Source organism: Taudactylus pleione, unplaced genomic scaffold, assembly GCF_031769625.1.
Source record: "Taudactylus pleione unplaced genomic scaffold, aTauple2 ptg000016l, whole genome shotgun sequence".
In the NCBI taxonomy this organism is placed as follows: Eukaryota; Metazoa; Chordata; class Amphibia; order Anura; family Myobatrachidae; genus Taudactylus; species Taudactylus pleione.
In genome coordinates, this window is record NW_028284418.1 from 15,266,837 (window position 1) to 15,293,172 (window position 26,336).

At 33.4% G+C, this 26,336-nt stretch overlaps 11 non-coding genes across 11 annotated transcripts; all 11 read right to left on the bottom strand.

The window, feature by feature from the left end:
- Nucleotides 1-290: 290 nt before the first annotated feature.
- Nucleotides 291-372, bottom strand: TRNAL-UAG (transfer RNA leucine (anticodon UAG)). The gene has a single exon. It is a non-coding gene; the product is annotated as a tRNA-Leu (tRNA).
- Nucleotides 373-2,658: 2,286 nt separating this feature from the next.
- TRNAL-UAG (transfer RNA leucine (anticodon UAG)) lies at nt 2,659-2,740 on the bottom strand. The gene has a single exon. It is a non-coding gene; the product is annotated as a tRNA-Leu (tRNA).
- Nucleotides 2,741-6,286: 3,546 nt separating this feature from the next.
- TRNAL-UAG (transfer RNA leucine (anticodon UAG)) lies at nt 6,287-6,368 on the bottom strand. The gene has a single exon. It is a non-coding gene; the product is annotated as a tRNA-Leu (tRNA).
- A 4,762-nt stretch (nt 6,369-11,130) lies between these two features.
- Nucleotides 11,131-11,212, bottom strand: TRNAF-AAA (transfer RNA phenylalanine (anticodon AAA)). The gene has a single exon. It is a non-coding gene; the product is annotated as a tRNA-Phe (tRNA).
- A 428-nt stretch (nt 11,213-11,640) lies between these two features.
- On the bottom strand, nt 11,641-11,722 carry TRNAL-UAG (transfer RNA leucine (anticodon UAG)). The gene has a single exon. It is a non-coding gene; the product is annotated as a tRNA-Leu (tRNA).
- A 3,538-nt stretch (nt 11,723-15,260) lies between these two features.
- On the bottom strand, nt 15,261-15,342 carry TRNAL-UAG (transfer RNA leucine (anticodon UAG)). The gene has a single exon. It is a non-coding gene; the product is annotated as a tRNA-Leu (tRNA).
- Nucleotides 15,343-18,880: 3,538 nt separating this feature from the next.
- On the bottom strand, nt 18,881-18,962 carry TRNAL-UAG (transfer RNA leucine (anticodon UAG)). Its single transcript has one exon. It is a non-coding gene; the product is annotated as a tRNA-Leu (tRNA).
- Nucleotides 18,963-20,612: 1,650 nt separating this feature from the next.
- Nucleotides 20,613-20,694, bottom strand: TRNAL-UAG (transfer RNA leucine (anticodon UAG)). Its single transcript has one exon. It is a non-coding gene; the product is annotated as a tRNA-Leu (tRNA).
- A 1,300-nt stretch (nt 20,695-21,994) lies between these two features.
- TRNAF-AAA (transfer RNA phenylalanine (anticodon AAA)) lies at nt 21,995-22,076 on the bottom strand. The gene has a single exon. It is a non-coding gene; the product is annotated as a tRNA-Phe (tRNA).
- Nucleotides 22,077-22,504: 428 nt separating this feature from the next.
- TRNAL-UAG (transfer RNA leucine (anticodon UAG)) lies at nt 22,505-22,586 on the bottom strand. The gene has a single exon. It is a non-coding gene; the product is annotated as a tRNA-Leu (tRNA).
- Nucleotides 22,587-24,230: 1,644 nt separating this feature from the next.
- Nucleotides 24,231-24,312, bottom strand: TRNAL-UAG (transfer RNA leucine (anticodon UAG)). Its single transcript has one exon. It is a non-coding gene; the product is annotated as a tRNA-Leu (tRNA).
- Between the last annotated feature and the right edge of the window lie 2,024 nt (nt 24,313-26,336).

Below are 26,336 nucleotides of genomic sequence, written 5' to 3' on the forward strand. Positions count from 1 at the left end.
TTCATATTTTTTATTGAATTGCATTTTGTTTATTTTCATTGAAATAACAAAAGAAATTGAGATCCATGAAGTAATAAAATATTAGTTCTGATAGGGCACATAATTACTTCATGCAAAATTAAAATTTGAATATATTTATTGTTAACAGATATCATTATTTTAAAGGTTTGAGAAGACTGTTGCAACTATGATGAACTGTTTAGAACTTGGTAGCTAATGCAGGATACTATCACCAACCTTTTTCAGTTGGTTAATATCTGATCAATCATCATTTCTTTGGAAAATAAGATTGGCAGCAGTGGGATTTGAACCCACGCCTCCAAAGAGACTGGAGCCTAAATCCAGCGCCTTAGACTGCTCGGCCATGCTACCACTGGCACACATGGAGTTCTTATCTCACAGATCTTTCATATAATTAAGATTGATGCAAACTAAATGTTTAATTTTGTTTTAAAGCGACACTTGGAAAGAAGTGTCATGTTAAAAGTCTATGAAATGATATACAATATGCTAATACAAGAATTCAGTGAAAGGTAAAAACATCCATGTTTTACTTGGTAATATTGATGAGAACTGATTTTTTTATTTTCTCAGTTACTTTTTGTTTGTTTTAACTGACATATTAAAAAATTGAGCTGCTTGCTAGATGCATAATGTAGATCGCAGAGATATTCAAAGCCACTTTTTGAGAGCAACAATACATTTTAGATAGTTCTAAAAGAGGTTTGAGAAAACTATTAAAACCATGATAAATTGTTTTGAGCTACTGCATGTGACAGCTTATGGTGTGCTTCCACCTCCCAAATTTAGCTTCTTTCATACCTTATCTACTTTAGGAAAGCACTTTGATATATATCAACCCTAATAATCTCATTCTCCTCTCACCTCTTAACTCTGTCCCTCTCTCCTGTTCCCTCTGGAAAGCCAGTTTTGTCTATAATAAACTGGTCTCCGTTCATGAGCACTTCATCTGCAATGCCTGGATTCTCCTAGCCATCACCAAACCCTGGATTTACCCCTCTGACACCACTGCTCCTGCAAAATTCCTTCATCACTTGGCTTCCTGTCTCTTAATCTTCAAATGGGCCATCAAGACCCATTTCTTCGTCAATGCTTTCCAGCGCTCATCCTAACCCACTACTCTATGCTCCTTCCTCACTATCTAGCCCATCTGTGTCACCCCTGTTTGTCTGACCCTCCCCTCAGAATGTAAGCTCTCGCGAGCAGGGCCCTCTTTCCTCACGTGCTTCTTCTTGCCTTACTTTTACTTTCATTCACAATGGCACCTAAAACTGATTACTGACATCCTGCTGCTTATTTAGGTGTTATGCAGCAATGTATATAAATCATGTACTTGCACTGCATTGTCTGTACTGTTAATAGCTGTTGTCTTGTGTGCTCATTTGTTTCTGTACTTTGTCAGGCGCTGCAGAACCCTTGTGGCGCCATATAAATAAAGGATAATAATAATAATAATAATAATAATATATGTCACTGGATCTTCTCCTTGGAGAATAAATATGGCAGCAGTGGGATTTGATTCCAGCGGCTAGAATAGCTCTGTCATCCTACAACCTGCTGTATACTTTAAAATATTTTAGCTCTCATATCTGGAATGTCATTCAAAACTTTACCCAAAGTCAGGAAAAGCTGAGATAAAATGCAAAAGAAGAGAGGTACATTTAAGAAGTAATGATTATATTTGTCTTCAAATTTCCTTCATTTAGTGCAACTGATGTATCCAAACAACTTTGAAGTATTATTCAAATGCCTAAAATAGACAGCTGTGAGATTAAAATCCAGAGAGATAGGAAAGTTAGAGAAATAGGAATATAAATCCATCAATTTATACCAATGAGTCACGTTGCCAACATTTCCATCTCTAATTGTATGATAAGACCACTCAGTAATTAAATATTAGTTATGATATTACTTCTAATTGCTTCAAGGCAACTTAATTTTGGCTCATCTTTACTGGTAGCAGATAACATTTTTAAAACATTTGGGAAGTCTCTTGTAACAATGATGAACTGTTGAGTAGCTAGAGGAATCTTCCACCAACCAACTTCAGCTAGGTAATATCCTATCTAATGGAAAAATAGAATCACTTTGCCATCAATAACTGGCCTACTCTTTGTATAATAAAGATGGCAGCAGTGGGATTTGCACCCTCGCCTCCGAAGAGACTCAAGCCTTAATCCAGCGCCTTAGACTGCTCGGCCATGCTACCACATGTGCATGTTGTTAGGGTAGCTCACAGATCTAGAACATCAAAATTAAAGGGTTTTTTTGTTTTAAAGTATTAATTGAAAAGATGTCAGCAAAGGTTAAAAGAAAGTTCATTATTAAACATAAAATCAATGAGAAATTCATATTTTTTAGTATATTGCATTTTGTTTATTTTCATTGAAATAACAAAAGAAATTGAGATGCATGAAGTAATAAAATATTAGTTCTGATAGGGCACATAATCACTTCATGCAAAATTAAAATTTGAATATCTTTAATGTTAGCAGATATCATTATTTTAAAGGTTTGAGAAGACTGTTGCAACTATGAGGAACTGTTTAGAACTTGGTAGATAATGCAGGATACTATCACCAACCATTTTCAGTTGGTTAATATCTGATCAATCATCAGTTCTTTGGAAAATAAGATTGGCAGCAGTGGGATTTGAACCCACGCCTCCAAAGAGACTGGAGCCTAAATCCAGCGCCTTAGACTGCTCGGCCATGCTACCACTGGCACACATGGAGTTCTTATCTCACAGATCTTTCATATAATTAAGATTGATGCAAACTAAATGTTTAATTTTGTTTTAAAGCGACACTTGGAAAGAAGTGTCATGTTAAAAGTCTATGAAATGATATACAATATGCTAATACAAGAATTCAGTGAAAGGTAAAAACATCCATGTTTTACTTGGTAATATTGATGAGAACTGATTTTTTTATTTTCTCAGTTACTTTTTGTTTGTTTTAACTGACATATTCAAAAATTGAGCTGCTTGCTAGATGCATAATGTAGATCGTAGAGATATTCAAAGCCACTTTTTGAGAGCAACAATACATTTTAGATAGTTCTAAAAGAGGTTTGAGAAAACTATTAAAACCATGATAAATTGTTTTGAGCTACTGCATGTGACAGCTTATGGTGTGCTTCCACCTCCCAAATTTAGCTTCTTTTATACCTTATCTACTTTAGGAAAGCACTTTGATATATGTCACTGGATCTTCTCCTTGGAGAATAAATATGGCAGCAGTGGGATTTGATTCCAGCGGCTAGAATAGCTCTGTCATCCTACAACCTGCTGTATACTTTAAAATATTTTAGCTCTCATATCTGGAATGTCATTCAAAACTTTACCCAAAGTCAGGAAAAGCTGAGATAAAATGCAAAAGAAGAGAGGTACATTTAAGAAGTAATGATTATATTTGTCTTCAAATTTCCTTCATTTAGTGCAACTGATGTATCCAAACAACTTTTGAAGTATTATTCAAATGCCTAAAATAGACAGCTGTGAGATTAAAATCCAGAGAGATAGGAAAGTTAGAGAAATAGGAATATAAATCCATCAATTTATACCAATGAGTCACATTGCCAACATTTCCATCTCTAATTGTATGATAAGACCACTCAGTAATTAAATATTAGTTATGATATTACTTCTAATTACTTCAAGGCAACTTAATCTTGGCTCATCTTTACTGTCAGCAGATAACATTTTTAAAACATTTGGGAAGTCTCTTGTAACAATGATGAACTGTTGAGTAGCTAGAGGAATCTTCCACCAACCAACTTCAGCTGGGTAATATCCTATCTAATGGAAAAATAGAATCACTTTGCCATCAATAACTGGCCTACTCTTTGTATAATAAAAATGGCAGCAGTTGGATTTGCACCCTCGCCTCCGAAGAGACTCGAGCCTTAATCCAGCGCCTTAGACTGCTCGGCCATGTTACCACATGTGCATGTTGTTAGGGTAGCTCACAGATCTAGAACATCAAAATTAAAGGGTTTTTTTGTTTTAAAGTATTAATTGAAAAGATGTCAGCAAAGGTTAAAAGAAAGTTCATTATTAAACATAAAACCGATGAGAACTTCATATTTTTTATTGAATTGCATTTTGTTTATTTTCATTGAAATAACAAAAGAAATTGAGATGCATGAAGTAATAAAATATTAGTTCTGATAGGGCACATAATCACTTCATGCAAAATTAAAATTTGAATATCTTTAATGTTAGCAGATATCATTATTTTAAAGGTTTGAGAAGACTGTTGCAACTATGAGGAACTGTTTAGAACTTGGTAGATAATGCAGGATACTATCACCAACCATTTTCAGTTGGATAATATCTGATCAATCATCAGTTCTTTGGAAAATAAGATTGGCAGCAGTGGTGTGTGAACCCACGCCTCCAAAGAGACTGGAGCCTAAATCCAGCGCCTTAGACTGCTCGGCCATGCTACCACTGGCACATATGGAGTTCTTATCTCACAGATCTTTCATATAATTAAGATTGATGCAAACTAAATGTTTAATTTTGTTTTAAAGCGACACTTGGAAAGAAGTGTCTTGTTAAAAGTCTATGAAATGATAAACAATACGCTAATACAAGAATTCAGTGAAAGGGAAAAACATCCATGTTTTACTTGGTAATATTGATGAGAACTGATTTTTTAATTTTCTCAGTTACTTTTTGTTTGTTTTAACTGACATATTCAAAAATTGAGATGCTTGCTAGATGCATAATGTAGATCGCAGAGATATTCAAAGCCACTTTTTGAGAGCAACAATACATTTTAGATAGTTCTAAAAAAGGTTTGAGAAAACTATTAAAACCATGATAAATTGTTTTGAGCTACTGCATGTGACAGCTTATGGTATGCTTCCACCACCCAAATTTAGCTTCTTTTATACATTATCTACTTTAGGAAACCACTTTGATATATATCACTGGATCTTCTCCTTTTCAGTTGGTTAATATCTGATCAATCATCAATTGATGATAAATTGTTTTGAACTACTGCATGTGACAGCTTAAGGTGTGCTTCCACCAACCAAATTTAGTTTCTTTTATACCTTATCTACTTTAGGAAACCACTTTGATATATATCACTGGATCTTCTCCTTGGAGAATAAATATGGCAGCAGTGGGATTTGAATCCAGCGGCTTGAATAGCTCTGTCATCCTACAACCTGCTGTACACTTTAAAATATTTTAGCTCTCATATCTGGAATGTCTTTCAATACTTTACCCAAAGTCAGGAAAAGCTGAGATAAAATGCAAAAGAAGCCAGGTACATTTAACAAGTAATGATTATATTTGTCTTCAAATTTCCTTCATTTAGTGCAACTGATGTATCCAAACAACTTTTGAAGTATTATTCAAATGCCTAAAATAGACAGCTGTGAGATTAAAATCCAGAGAGATAGGAAAGTTAGAGAAATAGGAATATAAATCCATCAATTTATACCAATGAGTCACATTGCCAACATTTCCATCTCTAATTGTATGTTAAGACCACTCAGTAATTAAATATTAGTTATGATATTACTTCTAATTACTTCAAGGCAACTTAATCTTGGCTCATCTTTACTGGTAGCAGATAACATTTTTAAAACATTTGGGAAGTCTCTTGTAACAATGATGAACTGTTGAGTAGCTAGAGGAATCTTCCACCAACCAACTTCAGCTGGGTAATATCCTATCTAATGGAAAAATAGAATCACTTTGCCATCAATAACTGGCCTACTCTTTGTATAATAAAAATGGCAGCAGTGGGATTTGCACCCTCGCCTCCGAAGAGACTCGAGCCTTAATCCAGCGCCTTAGACTGCTTGGCCATGCTACCACATGTGCATGTTGTTAGGGTAGCTCACAGATCTAGAACATCAAAATTAAAGGGTTTTTTTGTTTTAAAGTATTAATTGAAAAGATGTCAGCAAAGGTTAAAAGAAAGTTCATTATTAAACATAAAACCGATGAGAAATTCATATTTTTTATTGAATTGCATTTTGTTTATTTTCATTGAAATAACAAAAGAAATTGAGATGCATGAAGTAATAAAATATTAGTTCTGATAGGGCACATAATCACTTCATGCAAAATTAAAATTTGAATATCTTTAATGTTAGCAGATATCATTATTTTAAAGGTTTGAGAAGACTGTTGCAACTATGAGGAACTGTTTAGAACTTGGTAGATAATGCAGGATACTATCACCAACCTTTTTCAGTTGGTTAATATCTGATCAATCATCAGTTCTTTGGAAAATAAGATTGGCAGCAGTGGGATTTGAACCCACGCCTCCGAAGAGACTGGAGCCTAAATCCAGCACCTTAGACTGCTCGGCCATGCTACCACTTGCACACATGCAGTTCTTATCTCACAGATCTTTCATATAATTAAGATTGATGCAAATTAAATGTTTAATTTTGTTTTAAAGCGACACTTGGAAAGAAGTGTCATGTTAAAAGTCTATGAAATGATAAACAATACGCTAATACAAGAATTCAGTGAAAGGTAAAAACATCCATGTTTTACTTGGTAATATTGATGAGAACTGATTTTTTTATTTTCTCAGTTACTTTTTGTTTGTTTTAACTGACATATTCAAAAATTGAGCTGCTTGCTAGATGCATAATGTAGATCGCAGAGATATTCAAAGCCACTTTTTGAGAGCAACAATACATTTAGATAGTTCTAAAAGAGGTTTGAGAAAATTATTAAAACCATGATAAATTGTTTTGAGTTACTGCATGTGACAGCTTATGGTGTGCTTCCACCACCCAAATTTAGCTTCTTTTATACCTTATCTACTTTAGGAAAGCACTTTGATATATGTCACTGGATCTTCTCCTTGGAGAATAAATATGGCAGCAGTGGGATTTGATTCCAGCGGCTAGAATAGCTCTGTCATCCTACAACCTGCTGTACACTTTAAAATATTTTAGCTCTCATATCTGGAATGTCATTCAAAACTTTACCCAAAGTCAGGAAAAGCTGAGATGAAATGCAAAAGAAGAGAGGTACATTTAAGAAGTAATGATTATATTTGTCTTCAAATTTCCTTCATTTAGTGCAACTGATGTATCCAAACAACTTTGAAGTATTATTCAAATGCCTAAAATAGACAGCTGTGAGATTAAAATCCAGAGAGATAGGAAAGTTAGAGAAATAGGAATATAAATCCATCAATTTATACCAATGAGTCACGTTGCCAACATTTCCATCTCTAATTGTATGATAAGACCACTCAGTAATTAAATATTAGTTATGATATTACTTCTAATTGCTTCAAGGCAACTTAATTTTGGCTCATCTTTACTGGTAGCAGATAACATTTTTAAAACATTTGGGAAGTCTCTTGTAACAATGATGAACGTTTGAGTAGCTAGAGGAATCTTCCACCAACCAACTTCAGCTGGGTAATATCTTATCTAATGGAAAAATAGAATCACTTTGCCATCAATAACTGGCCTACTCTTTGTATAATAAAGATGGCAGCAGTGGGATTTGCACCCTCGCCTCCGAAGAGACTCGAGCCTTAATCCAGCGCCTTAGACTGCTCGGCCATGCTACCACATGTGCATGTTGTTAGGGTAGCTCACAGATCTAGAACATCAAAATTAAAGGGTTTTTTTGTTTTAAAGTATTAATTGAAAAGATGTCAGCAAAGGTTAAAAGAAAGTTCATTATTAAACATAAAATCGATGAGAAATTCATATTTTTTATTATATTGCATTTTGTTTATTTTCATTGAAATAACAAAAGAAATTGAGATGCATGAAGTAATAAAATATTAGTTCTGATAGGGCACATAATCACTTCATGCAAAATTAAAATTTGAATATCTTTAATGTTAGCAGATATCATTATTTTAAAGGTTTGAGAAGACTGTTGCAACTATGAGGAACTGTTTAGAACTTGGTCGATAATGCAGGATACTATCACCAACCTTTTTCAGTTGGTTAATATCTGATCAATTATCAGTTTTTTGGAAAATAAGATTGGCAGCAGTGGGATTTGAACCCACGCCTCCGAAGAGACTGGAGCCTAAATCGAGCACCTTAGACTGCTCGGCCATGCTACCACTTGCATACAAGGAGTTCTTATCTCACAGATCTTTCATATAATTAAGATTGATGCAAATTAAATGTTTAATTTTGTTTTAAAGCGACACTTGGAAAGAAGTGTCATGTTAAAAGTCTATGAAATGATAAACAATACGCTAATACAAGAATTCAGTGAAAGGTAAAAACATCCATGTTTTACTTGGTAATATTGATGAGAACTGATTTTTTTCTTTTCTCAGTTACTTTTTGTTTGTTTTAACTGACATATTCAAAAATTGAGCTGCTTGCTAGATGCATAATGTAGATCGCAGAGATATTCAAAGCCACTTTTTGAGAGCAACAATACATTTAGATAGTTCTAAAAGAGGTTTGAGAAAATTATTAAAACCATGATAAATTGTTTTGAGTTACTGCATGTGACAGCTTATGGTGTGCTTCCACCACCCAAATTTAGCTTCTTTTATACCTTATCTACTTTAGGAAAGCACTTTGATATATGTCACTGGATCTTCTCCTTGGAGAATAAATATGGCAGCAGTGGGATTTGATTCCAGCGGCTAGAATAGCTCTGTCATCCTACAACCTGCTGTACACTTTAAAATATTTTAGCTCTCATATCTGGAATGTCATTCAAAACTTTACCCAAAGTCAGGAAAAGCTGAGATGAAATGCAAAAGAAGAGAGGTACATTTAAGAAGTAATGATTATATTTGTCTTCAAATTTCCTTCATTTAGTGCAACTGATGTATCCAAACAACTTTGAAGTATTATTCAAATGCCTAAAATAGACAGCTGTGAGATTAAAATCCAGAGAGATAGGAAAGTTAGAGAAATAGGAATATAAATCCATCAATTTATACCAATGAGTCACGTTGCCAACATTTCCATCTCTAATTGTATGATAAGACCACTCAGTAATTAAATATTAGTTATGATATTACTTCTAATTGCTTCAAGGCAACTTAATTTTGGCTCATCTTTACTGGTAGCAGATAACATTTTTAAAACATTTGGGAAGTCTCTTGTAACAATGATGAACGTTTGAGTAGCTAGAGGAATCTTCCACCAACCAACTTCAGCTGGGTAATATCTTATCTAATGGAAAAATAGAATCACTTTGCCATCAATAACTGGCCTACTCTTTGTATAATAAAGATGGCAGCAGTGGGATTTGCACCCTCGCCTCCGAAGAGACTCGAGCCTTAATCCAGCGCCTTAGACTGCTCGGCCATGCTACCACATGTGCATGTTGTTAGGGTAGCTCACAGATCTAGAACATCAAAATTAAAGGGTTTTTTTGTTTTAAAGTATTAATTGAAAAGATGTCAGCAAAGGTTAAAAGAAAGTTCATTATTAAACATAAAATCGATGAGAAATTCATATTTTTTATTATATTGCATTTTGTTTATTTTCATTGAAATAACAAAAGAAATTGAGATGCATGAAGTAATAAAATATTAGTTCTGATAGGGCACATAATCACTTCATGCAAAATTAAAATTTGAATATCTTTAATGTTAGCAGATATCATTATTTTAAAGGTTTGAGAAGACTGTTGCAACTATGAGGAACTGTTTAGAACTTGGTAGATAATGCAGGATACTATCACCAACCATTTTCAGTTGGTTAATATCTGATCAATCATCAGTTCTTTGGAAAATAAGATCGGCAGCAGTGGTGTGTGATCCCACGCCTCCAAAGAGACTGGAGCCTAAATCCAGCGCCTTAGACTGCTCGGCCTTGCTACCACTGGCACACATGAAGTTCTTATCTCACAGATCTTTCATATAATTAAGATTGATGCAAACTAAATGTTTAATTTTGTTTTAAAGCGACACTTGGAAAGAAGTGTCTTGTTAAAAGTCTATGAAATGATAAACAATACGCTAATACAAGAATTCAGTGAAAGGGAAAAACATCCATGTTTTACTTGGTAATATTGATGAGAACTGATTTTTTAATTTTCTCAGTTACTTTTTGTTTGTTTTAACTGACATATTCAAAAATTGATATGCTTGCTAGATGCATAATGTAGATCGCAGAGATATTCAAAGCCACTTTTTGAGAGCAACAATACATTTTAGATAGTTCTAAAAGAGGTTTGAGAAAACTATTAAAACCATGATAAATTGTTTTGAGCTACTACATGTGACAGCTTATGGTGTGCTTCCACCACCCAAATTTAGCTTCTTTTATACATTATCTACTTTAGGAAACCACTTTGATATATATCACTGGATCTTCTCCTTTTCAGTTGGTTAATATCTGATCAATCATCAATTGATTATAAATTGTTTTGAACTACTGCATGTGACAGCTTAAGGTGTGCTTCCACCAACCAAATTTAGTTTCTTTTATACCTTATCTACTTTAGGAAACCACTTTGATATATATCACTGGATCTTCTCCTTGGAGAATAAATATGGCAGCAGTGGGATTTGATTCCAGCGGCTTGAATAGCTCTGTCATCCTACAACCTGCTGTACACTTTAAAATATTTTAGCTCTCATATCTGGAATGTCTTTCAATACTTTACCCAAAGTCAGGAAAAGCTGAGATAAAATGCAAAAGAAGCCAGGTACATTTAACAAGTAATGATTATATTTGTCTTCAAATTTCCTTCATTTAGTGCAACTGATGTATCCAAACAACTTTGAAGTATTATTCAAATGCCTAAAATAGACAACTGTGAGATTAAAATCCAGAGAGATAGGAAAGTTAGAGAAATAGGAATATAAATCCATCAATTTATACCAATGAGTCACGTTGCCAACATTTCCATCTCTAATTGTATGATAAGACCACTCAGTAATTAAATATTAGTTATGATATTACTTCTAATTACTTCATGCCAACTTAATTTTGGCTCATCTTTACTGTCAGCAGATAACATTTTTAAAACATTTGGGACATCTCTTGTAACAATGATGAACTGTTGAGTAGCTAGAGGAATCTTCCACCAACCAACTTCAGCTGGGTAATATCCTATCTAATGGAAAAATAGAATCACTTTGACATCAATAACTGGCCTACACTTTATAAGAAAGATGGCAGCAGTGGGATTTGAACCCATGCCTCTAAAGAGACTTGAGCTTTAATCCAGCGCTTTAGACTGCTCAGCCATGCTACCACATGTGCATGTTGTTAGGGTAGCTCACAGATCTAGAGCATCAAAATTAAAGGGTTTTTTTGTTTTAAAGTATTAATTGAAAAGATGTCAGCAAAGGTTAAAAGAAAGTTCATTATTAAACATAAAACCGATGAGAAATTCATATTTTTTATTGAATTGCATTTTGTTTATTTTCATTGAAATAACAAAAGAAATTGAGATGCATGAAGTAATAAAATATTAGTTCTGATAGGGCACATAATTACTTCATGCAAAATTAAAATTTGAATATCTTTATTGTTAGCAGATATCATTATTTAAAAGGTTTGAGAAGACTGTTGCAACTATGATGAACTGTTTAGAACTAGGTGGCTAATGCAGGATACTATCACCAACCTTTTTCAGTTGGTTAATATCTGATCAATCATCAATCCTTTGGAAAATAAGATTGGCAGCAGTGGGATTTGAACCCATGCCTCTGAAGAGACTGGAGCCTAAATCCAGTGCCTTAGACTGCTCGGCCATGCTACCACTGGCACATATGGAGTTCTTATCTCACAGATCTTTCATATAATTAAGATTGATGCAAACTAAATGTTTAATTTTGTTTTAAAGCGACACTTGGAAAGAACTGTAATGTTAAAAGTCTATGAAATGATATACAATATGCTAATACAAGAATTCAGTGAAAGGTAAAAACATCCATGTTTTACTTGGTAATATTGATGAGAACTGATTTTTTAATTTTCTCAGTTAATTTTTGTTTGTTTTAACTGACATATTCAAAAACTGAGATGCTTGCTAGATTCATAATGTAGATCGCAGAGATATTCAAAGCCACTTTTTGAGAGCAACAATACATTTTAGATAGTTCTAAAAAAGGTTTGAGAAAACTATTAAAACCATGATAAATTGTTTTGAGCTACTGCATGTGACAGCTTATGGTGTGCTTCCACCTCCCAAATTTAGCTTCTTTTATACCTTATCTACTTTAGGAAAGCACTTTGATATATGTCACTGGATCTTCTCCTTGGAGAATAAATATGGCAGCAGTGGGATTTGATTCCAGCGGCTAGAATAGCTCTGTCATCCTACAACCTGCTGTACACTTTAAAATATTTTAGCTCTCATATCTGGAATGTCATTCAAAACTTTACCCAAAGTCAGGAAAAGCTGAGATGAAATGCAAAAGAAGAGAGGTACATTTAAGAAGTAATGATTATATTTGTCTTCAAATTTCCTTCATTTAGTGCAACTGATGTATCCAAACAACTTTGAAGTATTATTCAAATGCCTAAAATAGACAGCTGTGAGATTAAAATCCAGAGAGATAGGAAAGTTAGAGAAATAGGAATATAAATCCATCAATTTATACCAATGAGTCACGTTGCCAACATTTCCATCTCTAATTGTATGATAAGACCACTCAGTAATTAATTATTAGTTATGATATTACTTCTAATTGCTTCAAGGCAACTTAATTTTGGCTCATCTTTACTGGTAGCAGATAACATTTTTAAAACATTTGGGAAGTCTCTTGTAACAATGATGAACTTTTGAGTAGCTAGAGGAATCTTCCACCAACCAACTTCAGCTGGGTAATATCTTATCTAATGGAAAAATAGAATCACTTTGCCATCAATAACTGGCCTACTCTTTGTATAATAAAGATGGCAGCAGTGGGATTTGCACCCTCGCCTCCGAAGAGACTCGAGCCTTAATCCAGCGCCTTAGACTGCTCGGCCATGCTACCACATGTGCATGTTGTTAGGGTAGCTCACAGATCTAGAACATCAAAATTAAAGGGTTTTTTTGTTTTAAAGTATTAATTGAAAAGATGTCAGCAAAGGTTAAAAGAAAGTTCATTATTAAACATAAAATCGATGAGAAATTCATATTTTTTATTATATTGCATTTTGTTTATTTTCATTGAAATAACAAAAGAAATTGAGATGCATGAAGTAATAAAATATTAGTTCTGATAGGGCACATAATCACTTCATGCAAAATTAAAATTTGAATATCTTTAATGTTAGCAGATATCATTATTTTAAAGGTTTGAGAAGACTGTTGCAACTATGAGGAACTGTTTAGAACTTGGTCGATAATGCAGGATACTATCACCAACCTTTTTCAGTTGGTTAATATCTGATCAATCATCAGTTTTTTGGAAAATAAGATTGGCAGCAGTGGGATTTGAACCCACGCCTCCGAAGAGACTGGAGCCTAAATCGAGCACCTTAGACTGCTCGGCCATGCTACCACTTGCATACAAGGAGTTCTTATCTCACAGATCTTTCATATAATTAAGATTGATGCAAATTAAATGTTTAATTTTGTTTTAAAGCGACACTTGGAAAGAAGTGTCATGTTAAAAGTCTATGAAATGATAAACAATACGCTAATACAAGAATTCAGTGAAAGGTAAAAACATCCATGTTTTACTTGGTAATATTGATGAGAACTGATTTTTTAATTTTCTCAGTTAATTTTTGTTTGTTTTAACTGACATATTCAAAAACTGAGATGCTTGCTAGATGCATAATGTAGATCGCAGAGATATTCAAAGCCACTTTTTGAGAGCAACAATACATTTTAGATAGTTCTAAAAGAGGTTTGAGAAAACTATTAAAACCATGATAAATTGTTTTGAGCTACTGCATGTGACAGCTTATGGTGTGCTTCCACCACCCAAATTTAGCTTCTTTTATACATTATCTACTTTAGGAAACCACTTTGATATATATCACTGGATCTTCTCCTTTTCAGTTGGTTAATATCTGATCAATCATCAATTGATGATAAATTGTTTTGAACTACTGCATGTGACAGCTTAAGGTGTGCTTCCACCAACCAAATTTAGTTTCTTTTATACCTTATCTACTGTAGGAAAGCACTTTGATATATGTCACTGGATCTTCTCCTTGGAGAATAAATATGGCAGCAGTGGGATTTGATTCCAGCGGCTTGAATAGCTTTGTCATCCTACAACCTGCTGTATACTTTAAAATATTTTAGCTCTCATATCTGGAATGTCATTCAAAACTTTACCCAAAGTCAGGAAAAGCTGAGATAAAATGCAAAAGAAGCCAGGTACATTTAAGAAGTAATGATTATATTTGTCTTCAAATTTCCTTCATTTAGTGCAACTGATGTATCCAAACAACTTTGAAGTATTATTCAAATGCCTAAAATAGACAGCTGTGAGATTAAAATCCAGAGAGATAGGAAAGTTAGAGAAATAGGAATATAAATCCATCAATTTATACCAATGAGTCACGTTGCCAACATTTCCATCTCTAATTGTATGATAAGACCACTCAGTAATTAAATATTAGTTATGATATTACTTCTAATTACTTCATGGCAACTTAATTTTGGCTCATCTTTACTGTTAGCAGATAACATTTTTAAAACATTTGTGAAGTCTCTTGTAACAATGATCAACTGTTGAGTAGCTAGAGGAATTTTCCACCAACCAACTTCAGCTGGGTAATATCCTATCTAATGGAAAAATAGAATCACTTTGACATCAATAACTGGCCTACTCTTTGTATAATGGCAGCAGTGGGATTTGTTTCCACACCTCCAAAGAGACTGGAGCCTTAATCCAGCGCCTTAGACCGCTCAGCCATGCTACCACATGTGCATATAGTTAGGATAGCTCACAGATCTAGAACATCAAAATTAAAGGGTTTTTTTGTTTTAAAGTATTAATTGAAAAGATGTCAGCAAAGGTTAAAAGAAAGTTCATTAATAAACATAAAATCAATGAGAAATTCATATTTTTTATTGAATTGCATTTTGTTTATTTTCATTGAAATAACAAAAGAAATTGAGATGCATGAAGTAATAAAATATTAGTTCTGATAGGGCACATAATTACTTCATGCAAAATTAAAATTTGAATATCTTTATTGTTAGCAGATATCATTATTTAAAAGGTTTGAGAAGACTGTTGCAACTATGATGAACTGTTTAGAACTAGGTGGCTAATGCAGGATACTATCACCAACCTTTTTCAGTTGGTTAATATCTGATCAATCATCAATCCTTTGGAAAATAAGATTGGCAGCAGTGGGATTTGAACCCATGCCTCTGAAGAGACTGGAGCCTAAATCCAGTGCCTTAGACTGCTCGGCCATGCTACCACTGGCACATATCGAGTTCTTATCTCACAGATCTTTCATATAATTAAGATTGATGCAAACTAAATGTTTAATTTTGTTTTAAAGCGACACTTGGAAAGAACTGTAATGTTAAAAGTCTATGAAATGATATACAATATGCTAATACAAGAATTCAGTGAAAGGTAAAAACATCCATGTTTTACTTGGTAATATTGATGAGAACTGATTTTTTAATTTTCTCAGTTAATTTTTGTTTGTTTTAACTGACATATTCAAAAACTGAGATGCTTGCTAGATTCATAATGTAGATCGCAGAGATATTCAAAGCCACTTTTTGAGAGCAACAATACATTTTAGATAGTTCTAAAAAAGGTTTGAGAAAACTATTAAAACCATGATAAATTGTTTTGAGCTACTGCATGTGACAGCTTATGGTGTGCTTCCACCTCCCAAATTTAGCTTCTTTTATACCTTATCTACTTTAGGAAAGCACTTTGATATATGTCACTGGATCTTCTCCTTGGAGAATAAATATGGCAGCAGTGGGATTTGATTCCAGCGGCTAGAATAGCTCTGTCATCCTACAACCTGCTGTACACTTTAAAATATTTTAGCTCTCATATCTGGAATGTCATTCAAAACTTTACCCAAAGTCAGGAAAAGCTGAGATGAAATGCAAAAGAAGAGAGGTACATTTAAGAAGTAATGATTATATTTGTCTTCAAATTTCCTTCATTTAGTGCAACTGATGTATCCAAACAACTTTGAAGTATTATTCAAATGCCTAAAATAGACAGCTGTGAGATTAAAATCCAGAGAGATAGGAAAGTTAGAGAAATAGGAATATAAATCCATCAATTTATACCAATGAGTCACGTTGCCAACATTTCCATCTCTAATTGTATGATAAGACCACTCAGTAATTAATTATTAGTTATGATATTACTTCTAATTGCTTCAAGGCAACTTAATTTTGGCTCATCTTTACTGGTAGCAGATAACATTTTTAAAACATTTGGGAAGTCTCTTGTAACAATGATGAACTTTTGAGTAGCTAGAGGAATCTTCCACCAACCAACTTCAGCTGGGTAATATCTTATCTAATGGAAAAATAGAATCACTTTGCCATCAATAACTGGCCTACTCTTTGTATAATAAAGATGGCAGCAGTGGGATTTGCACCCTCGCCTCCGAAGAGACTCGAGCCTTAATCCAGCGCCTTAGACTGCTCGGCCATGCTACCACATGTGCATGTTGTTAGGGTAGCTCACAGATCTAGAACATCAAAATTAAAGGGTTTTTTTGTTTTAAAGTATTAATTGAAAAGATGTCAGCAAAGGTTAAAAGAAAGTTCATTATTAAACATAAAATCGATGAGAAATTCATATTTTTTATTATATTGCATTTTGTTTATTTTCATTGAAATAACAAAAGAAATTGAGATGCATGAAGTAATAAAATATTAGTTCTGATAGGGCACATAATCACTTCATGCAAAATTAAAATTTGAATATCTTTAATGTTAGCAGATATCATTATTTTAAAGGTTTGAGAAGACTGTTGCAACTATGAGGAACTGTTTAGAACTTGGTCGATAATGCAGGATACTATCACCAACCTTTTTCAGTTGGTTAATATCTGATCAATCATCAGTTTTTTGGAAAATAAGATTGGCAGCAGTGGGATTTGAACCCACGCCTCCGAAGAGACTGGAGCCTAAATCGAGCACCTTAGACTGCTCGGCCATGCTACCACTTGCATACAAGGAGTTCTTATCTCACAGATCTTTCATATAATTAAGATTGATGCAAATTAAATGTTTAATTTTGTTTTAAAGCGACACTTGGAAAGAAGTGTCATGTTAAAAGTCTATGAAATGATAAACAATACGCTAATACAAGAATTCAGTGAAAGGTAAAAACATCCATGTTTTACTTGGTAATATTGATGAGAACTGATTTTTTAATTTTCTCAGTTAATTTTTGTTTGTTTTAACTGACATATTCAAAAACTGAGATGCTTGCTAGATGCATAATGTAGATCGCAGAGATATTCAAAGCCACTTTTTGAGAGCAACAATACATTTTAGATAGTTCTAAAAGAGGTTTGAGAAAACTATTAAAACCATGATAAATTGTTTTGAGCTACTGCATGTGACAGCTTATGGTGTGCTTCCACCACCCAAATTTAGCTTCTTTTATACATTATCTACTTTAGGAAACCACTTTGATATATATCACTGGATCTTCTCCTTTTCAGTTGGTTAATATCTGATCAATCATCAATTGATGATAAATTGTTTTGAACTACTGCATGTGACAGCTTAAGGTGTGCTTCCACCAACCAAATTTAGTTTCTTTTATACCTTATCTACTGTAGGAAAGCACTTTGATATATGTCACTGGATCTTCTCCTTGGAGAATAAATATGGCAGCAGTGGGATTTGATTCCAGCGGCTTGAATAGCTTTGTCATCCTACAACCTGCTGTATACTTTAAAATATTTTAGCTCTCATATCTGGAATGTCATTCAAAACTTTACCCAAAGTCAGGAAAAGCTGAGATAAAATGCAAAAGAAGCCAGGTACATTTAAGAAGTAATGATTATATTTGTCTTCAAATTTCCTTCATTTAGTGCAACTGATGTATCCAAACAACTTTGAAGTATTATTCAAATGCCTAAAATAGACAGCTGTGAGATTAAAATCCAGAGAGATAGGAAAGTTAGAGAAATAGGAATATAAATCCATCAATTTATACCAATGAGTCACGTTGCCAACATTTCCATCTCTAATTGTATGATAAGACCACTCAGTAATTAAATATTAGTTATGATATTACTTCTAATTACTTCATGGCAACTTAATTTTGGCTCATCTTTACTGTTAGCAGATAACATTTTTAAAACATTTGTGAAGTCTCTTGTAACAATGATCAACTGTTGAGTAGCTAGAGGAATTTTCCACCAACCAACTTCAGCTGGGTAATATCCTATCTAATGGAAAAATAGAATCACTTTGACATCAATAACTGGCCTACTCTTTGTATAATGGCAGCAGTGGGATTTGTTTCCACACCTCCAAAGAGACTGGAGCCTTAATCCAGCGCCTTAGACCGCTCAGCCATGCTACCACATGTGCATATAGTTAGGATAGCTCACAGATCTAGAACATCAAAATTAAAGGGTTTTTTTGTTTTAAAGTATTAATTGAAAAGATGTCAGCAAAGGTTAAAAGAAAGTTCATTAATAAACATAAAATCAATGAGAAATTCATATTTTTTATTGAATTGCATTTTGTTTATTTTCATTGAAATAACAAAAGAAATTGAGATCCATGAAGTAATAAAATATTAGTTCTGATAGGGCACATAATTACTTCATGCAAAATTAAAATTTGAATATATTTATTGTTAACAGATATCATTATTTTAAAGGTTTGAGAAGACTGTTGCAACTATGATGAACTGTTTAGAACTTGGTAGCTAATGCAGGATACTATCACCAACCTTTTTCAGTTGGTTAATATCTGATCAATCATCATTTCTTTGGAAAATAAGATTGGCAGCAGTGGGATTTGAACCCACACCTCCAAAGAGACTGGAGCCTAAATCCAGCACCTTAGACTGCTCGGCCATGCTACCACTGGCACACATGGAGTTCTTATCTCACAGATCTTTCATATAATTAAGATTGATGCAAACTAAATGTTTAATTTTGTTTTAAAGCGACACTTGGAAAGAAGTGTCATGTTAAAAGTCTATGAAATGATATACAATATGCTAATACAAGAATTCAGTGAAAGGTAAAAACATCCATGTTTTACTTGGTAATATTGATGAGAACTGATTTTTTTATTTTCTCAGTTACTTTTTGTTTGTTTTAACTGACATATTCAAAAATTGAGCTGCTTGCTAGATGCATAATGTAGATCGCAGAGATATTCAAAGCCACTTTTTGAGAGCAACAATACATTTTAGATAGTTCTAAAAGAGGTTTGAGAAAACTATTAAAACCATGATAAATTGTTTTGAGCTACTGCATGTGACAGCTTATGGTGTGCTTCCACCTCCCAAATTTAGCTTCTTTTATACCTTATCTACTTTAGGAAAGCACTTTGATATATGTCATTGGATCTTCTCCTTGGAGAATAAATATGGCAGCAGTGGGATTTGATTCCAGCGGCTAGAATAGCTCTGTCATCCTACAACCTGCTGTATACTTTTAAATATTTTAGCTCTCATATCTGGAATGTCATTCAAAACTTTACCCAAAGTCAGGAAAAGCTGAGATAAAATGCAAAAGAAGAGAGGTACATTTAAGAAGTAATGATTATATTTGTCTTCAAATTTCCTTCATTTAGTGCAACTGATGTATCCAAACAACTTTGAAGTATTATTCAAATGCCTAAAATAGACAGCTGTGAGATTAAAATCCAGAGAGATAGGAAAGTTAGAGAAATAGGAATATAAATCCATCAATTTATACCAATGAGTCACGTTGCCAACATTTCCATCTCTAATTGTATGATAAGACCACTCAGTAATTAAATATTAGTTATGATATTACTTCTAATTGCTTCAAGGCAACTTAATTTTGGCTCATCTTTACTGGTAGCAGATAACATTTTTAAAACATTTGGGAAGTCTCTTGTAACAATGATGAACTGTTGAGTAGCTAGAGGAATCTTCCACCAACCAACTTCAGCTGGGTAATATCCTATCTAATGGAAAAATAGAATCACTTAGCCATCAATAACTGGCCTACTCTTTGTATAATAAAGATGGCAGCAGTGGGATTTGCACCCTCGCCTCCGAAGAGACTCGAGCCTTAATCCAGCGCCTTAGACTGCTCGGCCATGCTACCACATGTGCATGTTGTTAGGGTAGCTCACAGATCTAGAACATCAAAATTACAGGGTTTTTTTGTTTTAAAGTATTAATTGAAAAGATGTCAGCAAAGGTTAAAAGAAAGTTCATTATTAAACATAAAATCAATGAGAAATTCATATTTTTTATTATATTGCATTTTGTTTATTTTCATTGAAATAACAAAAGAAATTGAGATGCATGAAGTAATAAAATATTAGTTCTGATAGGGCACATAATCACTTCATGCAAAATTAAAATTTGAATATCTTTAATGTTAGCAGATATCATTATTTTAAAGGTTTGAGAAGACTGTTGCAACTATGAGGAACTGTTTAGAACTTGGTAGATAATGCAGGATACTATCACCAACCATTTTCAGTTGGTTAATATCTGATCAATCATCAGTTCTTTGGAAAATAAGATTGGCAGCAGTGGGATTTGAACCCACGCCTCCAAAGAGACTGGAGCCTAAATCCAGCGCCTTAGACTGCTCGGCCATGCTACCACTGGTACACATAGAGTTCTTATCTCACAGATCTTTCATATAATTAAGATTGATGCAAACTAAATGTTTAATTTTGTTTTAAAGCGACACTTGGAAAGAAGTGTCATGTTAAAAGTCTATGAAATGATATACAATATGCTAATACAAGAATTCAGTGAAAGGTAAAAACATCCATGTTTTACTTGGTAATATTGATGAGAACTGATTTTTTAATTTTCTCAGTTACTTTTTGTTTGTTTTAACTGACATATTCAAAAATTGAGCTGCTTGCTAGATGCATAATGTAGATCGCAGAGATATTCAAAGCCACTTTTTGAGAGCAACAATACATTTTAGATAGTTCTAAAAGAGGTTTGAGAAAACTATTAAAACCATGATAAATTGTTTTGAGCTACTGCATGTGACAGCTTATGGTGTGCTTCCACCTCCCAAATTTAGCTTCTTTTATACCTTATCTACTTTAGGAAAGCACTTTGATATATATCACTGGATCTTCTCCTTTTCAGTTGGTTAATATCTGATCAATCATCAATTGATGATAAATTGTTTTGAACTACTGCATGTGACAGCTTAAGGTGTGCTTCCACCAACCAAATTTAGTTTCTTTTATACCTTATCTACTTTAGGAAACCACTTTGATATATATCACTGGATCTTCTCCTTGGAGAATAAATATGGCAGCAGTGGGATTTGATTCCAGCGGCTTGAATAGCTCTGTCATCCTACAACCTGCTGTACACTTTCAAATATTTTAGCTCTCATATCTGGAATGTCTTTCAATACTTTACCCAAAGTCAGGAAAAGCTGAGATAAAATGCAAAAGAAGCCAGGTACATTTAACAAGTAATGATTATATTTGTCTTCAAATTTCCTTCATTTAGTGCAACTGATGTATCCAAACAACTTTGAAGTATTATTCAAATGCCTAAAATAGACAACTGTGAGATTAAAATCCAGAGAGATAGGAAAGTTAGAGAAATAGGAATATAAATCCATCAATTTATACCAATGAGTCACGTTGCCAACATTTCCATCTCTAATTGTATGATAAGACCACTCAGTAATTAAATATTAGTTATGATATTACTTCTAATTACTTCATGCCAACTTAATTTTGGCTCATCTTTACTGTCAGCAGATAACATTTTTAAAACATTTGGGACGTCTCTTGTAACAATGATGAACTGTTGAGTAGCTAGAGGAATCTTCCACCAACCAACTTCAGCTGGGTAATATCCTATCTAATGGAAAAATAGAATCACTTTGACATCAATAACTGGCCTACACTTTATAAGAAAGATGGCAGCAGTGGGATTTGAACCCATGCCTCTAAAGAGACTTGAGCTTTAATCCAGCGCTTTAGACTGCTCAGCCATGCTACCACATGTGCATGTTGTTAGGGTAGCTCACAGATCTAGAGCATCAAAATTAAAGGGTTTTTTTGTTTTAAAGTATTAATTGAAAAGATGTCAGCAAAGGTTAAAAGAAAGTTCATTAATAAACATAAAACCGATGAGAAATTCATATTTTTTATTGAATTGCATTTTGTTTATTTTCATTGAAATAACAAAAGAAATTGAGATGCATGAAGTAATAAAATATTAGTTCTGATAGGGCACATAATTACTTCATGCAAAATTAAAATTTGAATATCTTTATTGTTAGCAGATATCATTATTTAAAAGGTTTGAGAAGACTGTTGCAACTATGATGAACTGTTTAGAACTAGGTGGCTAATGCAGGATACTATCACCAACCTTTTTCAGTTGGTTAATATCTGATCAATCATCAATCCTTTGGAAAATAAGATTGGCAGCAGTGGGATTTGAACCCATGCCTCCGAAGAGACTGGAGCCTAAATCCAGTGCCTTAGACTGCTTGGCCATGCTACCACTGGCACATATGGAGTTCTTATCTCACAGATCTTTCATATAATTAAGATTGATGCAAACTAAATGTTTAATTTTGTTTTAAAGCGACACTTGGAAAGAAGTGTAATGTTAAAAGTCTATGAAATGATATACAATATGCTAATACAAGAATTCAGTGAAAGGTAAAAACATCCATGTTTTACTTGGTAATATTGATGAGAACTGATTTTTTAATTTTCTCAGTTAATTTTTGTTTGTTTTAACTGACATATTCAAAAACTGAGATGCTTGCTAGATGCATAATGTAGATCGCAGAGATATTCAAAGCCACTTTTTGAGAGCAACAATACATTTTAGATAGTTCTAAAAAAGGTTTGAGAAAACTATTAAAACCATGATAAATTGTTTTGAGCTACTGCATGTGACAGCTTATGGTGTGCTTCCACCTCCCAAATTTAGCTTCTTTTATACCTTATCTACTTTAGGAAAGCACTTTGATATATGTCACTGGATCTTCTCCTTGGAGAATAAATATGGCAGCAGTGGGATTTGATTCCAGCGGCTTGAATAGCTTTGTCATCCTACAACCTGCTGTATACTTTAAAATATTTTAGCTCTCATATCTGGAATGTCATTCAAAACTTTACCCAAAGTCAGGAAAAGCTGAGATAAAATGCAAAAGAAGCCAGGTACATTTAAGAAGTAATGATTATATTTGTCTTCAAATTTCCTTCATTTAGTGCAACTGATGTATCCAAACAACTTTGAAGTATTATTCAAATGCCTAAAATAGACAGCTGTGAGATTAAAATCCAGAGAGATAGGAAAGTTAGAGAAATAGGAATATAAATCCATCAATTTATACCAATGAGTCACGTTGCCAACATTTCCATCTCTAATTGTATGAGAAGACCACTCAGTAATTAAATATTAGTTATGATATTACTTCTAATTACTTCATGACAACTTAATTTTGGCTCATCTTTACTGTTAGCAGATAACATTTTTAAAACATTTGGGAAGTCTCTTGTAACAATGATCAACTGTTGAGTAGCTAGAGGAATCTTCCACCAACCAACTTCAGCTGGGTAATATCCTATCTAATGGAAAAATAGAATCACTTTGACATCAATAACTGGTCTACTCTTTGTATAATGGCAGCAGTGGGATTTGTACCCACATCTCCGAAGAGACTGTAGCCTTAATCCAGCGCATTAGACCACTCAGCCATGCTACCACATGTGCATATAGTTAGGATAGCTCACAGATCTAGAACATCAAAATTAAAGGGTTTTTTTGTTTTAAAGTATTAATTGAAAAGATGTCAGCAAAGGTTAAAAGAAAGTTCATTAATAAACATAAAATCGATGAGAAATTCATATTTTTTATTGAATTGCATTTTGTTTATTTTCATTGAAATAACAAAAGAAATTGAGATCCATGAAGTAATAAAATATTAGTTCTGATAGGGCACATAATTACTTCATGCAAAATTAAAATTTGAATATATTTATTGTTAACAGATATCATTATTTAAAAGGTTTGAGAAGACTGTTGCAACTATGATGAACTGTTTAGAACTAGGTGGCTAATGCAGGATACTATCACCAACCTTTTTCAGTCGGTTAATATCTGATCAATCATCAATCCTTTGGAAAATAAGATTGGCAGCAGTGGGATTTGAACCCATGCCTCCGAAGAGACTGGAGCCTAAATCCAGTGCCTTAGACTGCTCGGCCATGCTACCACTGGCACATATGGAGTTCTTATCTCACAGATCTTTCATGTAATTAAGATTGATGCAAACTAAATGTTTAATTTTGTTTTAAAGCGACACTTGGAAAGAAGTGTAATGTTAAAAGTCTATGAAATGATATACAATATGCTAATACAAGAATTCAGTGAAAGGTAAAAACATCCATGTTTTACTTGGTAATATTGATGAGAACTGATTTTTTAATTTTCTCAGTTAATTTTTGTTTGTTTTAACTGACATATTCAAAAACTGAGATGCTTGCTAGATGCATAATGTAGATCGCAGAGATATTCAAAGCCACTTTTTGAGAGCAACAATACATTTTAGATAGTTCTAAAAAAGGTTTGAGAAAACTATTAAAACCATGATAAATTGTTTTGAGCTACTGCATGTGACAGCTTATGGTGTGCTTCCACCTCCCAAATTTAGCTTCTTTTATACCTTATCTACTTTAGGAAAGCACTTTGATATATGTCACTGGATCTTCTCCTTGGAGAATAAATATGGCAGCAGTGGGATTTGATTCCAGCGGCTTGAATAGCTTTGTCATCCTACAACCTGCTGTATACTTTAAAATATTTTAGCTCTCATATCTGGAATGTCATTCAAAACTTTACCCAAAGTCAGGAAAAGCTGAGATAAAATGCAAAAGAAGCCAGGTACATTTAAGAAGTAATGATTATATTTGTCTTCAAATTTCCTTCATTTAGTGCAACTGATGTATCCAAACAACTTTGAAGTATTATTCAAATGCCTAAAATAGACAGCTGTGAGATTAAAATCCAGAGAGATAGGAAAGTTAGAGAAATAGGAATATAAATCCATCAATTTATACCAATGAGTCACGTTGCCAACATTTCCATCTCTAATTGTATGAGAAGACCACTCAGTAATTAAATATTAGTTATGATATTACTTCTAATTACTTCATGACAACTTAATTTTGTCTCATCTTTACTGTTAGCAGATAACATTTTTAAAACATTTGGGAAGTCTCTTGTAACAATGATCAACTGTTGAGTAGCTAGAGGAATCTTCCACCAACCAACTTCAGCTGGGTAATATCCTATCTAATGGAAAAATAGAATCACTTTGACATCAATAACTGGTCTACTCTTTGTATAATGGCAGCAGTGGGATTTGTACCCACATCTCCAAAGAGACTGTAGCCTTAATCCTGCGCATTAGACCACTCAGCCATGCTACCACATGTGCATATAGTTAGGATAGCTCACAGATCTAGAACATCAAAATTAAAGGGTTTTTTTGTTTTAAAGTATTAATTGAAAAGATGTCAGCAAAGGTTAAAAGAAAGTTCATTAATAAACATAAAATCGATGAGAAATTCATATTTTTTATTGAATTGCATTTTGTTTATTTTCATTGAAATAACAAAAGAAATTGAGATCCATGAAGTAATAAAATATTAGTTCTGATAGGGCACATAATTACTTCATGCAAAATTAAAATTTGAATATATTTATTGTTAACAGATATCATTATTTTAAAGGTTTGAGAAGACTGTTGCAACTATGATGAACTGTTTAGAACTTGGTAGCTCATGCAGGATACTATCACCAACCTTTTTCAGTTGGTTAATATCTGATCAATCATCAGTTTTTTGGAAAATAAGATTGGCAGCAGTGGGATTTGAACCCACGCCTCCGAAGAGACTGGAGCCTAAATCGAGCACCTTAGACTGCTCGGCCATGCTACCACTTGCACACATGCAGTTCTTATCTCACAGATCTTTCATATAATTAAGATTGATGCAAATTAAATGTTTAATTTTGTTTTAAAGCGACACTTGGAAAGAAGTGTCATGTTAAAAGTCTATGAAATGATAAAACAATACGCTAATACAAGAATTCAGTGAAAGGTAAAAACATCCATGTTTTACTTGGTAATATTGATGAGAACTGATTTTTTTATTTTCTCAGTTACTTTTTGTTTGTTTTAACTGACATATTCAAAAATTGAGCTGCTTGCTAGATGCATAATGTAGATCGCAGAGA